The sequence below is a fragment of the Opisthorchis viverrini genome, assembly GCF_000715545.1.
Source record: "Opisthorchis viverrini unplaced genomic scaffold opera_v5_149, whole genome shotgun sequence".
Taxonomy (NCBI): domain Eukaryota; kingdom Metazoa; phylum Platyhelminthes; class Trematoda; order Opisthorchiida; family Opisthorchiidae; genus Opisthorchis; species Opisthorchis viverrini.
The window spans coordinates 1,102,813-1,103,480 of record NW_008751804.1 but is presented as its reverse complement, the minus strand read 5'-3'; positions in this window follow the sequence as shown (position 1 = coordinate 1,103,480).

Genomic DNA, 668 nt, shown 5'->3' with positions numbered 1-668 from the left:
ATATATATATATATATATATATATATATATATATATATATGCCACATTCGGGGTTAAAAAGATCACGCTTGGCAAACAGAAAATTTGATTAAATGAATTCGACAGCCGACCTCTGCAATGCTGGTTAGAATAATACAAACACGTGACATTTAAGCGATGATTAAAGAGCAGCCATCTTCTGTACGAAACAGTTTAATTTATTGCAATATGGGTTTTGGGTTAAGAAATAACCGTAGTGAACAGTATTTTTTGTTTGGAGTTGTCATATGAGGAGTGCTATATTACATTCCCAGCTTCTAGGATTCTCATCATTGTCTAAAATTTGAGTGTCTTTGTGGTTGGATAAAGTAGCTCGAAGGAGGTGCATCCCCAATTCAGACTACTTCGAACATTCCTCACTAGCGGTCTTCTCCCAGTGTGATCTCACACATCTCGGTGTTAGCTGCAACGAGGTGGTCTAAATGGTGCTTTCGATTTATAGGGCATAAATGAAAACACGTTCTCCTTCTCTTTTAGAAAGCTATGGGTTCACATAACTGGAAGTGAGGTGTAATGGAAATTGGGCATCTCTATACCACATTCAAAACTTTGATGCCAACCAACAAACTGGAAAAAGTCATGAAAAGTAGGTGACAAGCTGCGGGGGGGGGGACTGAACACTGGGCGGC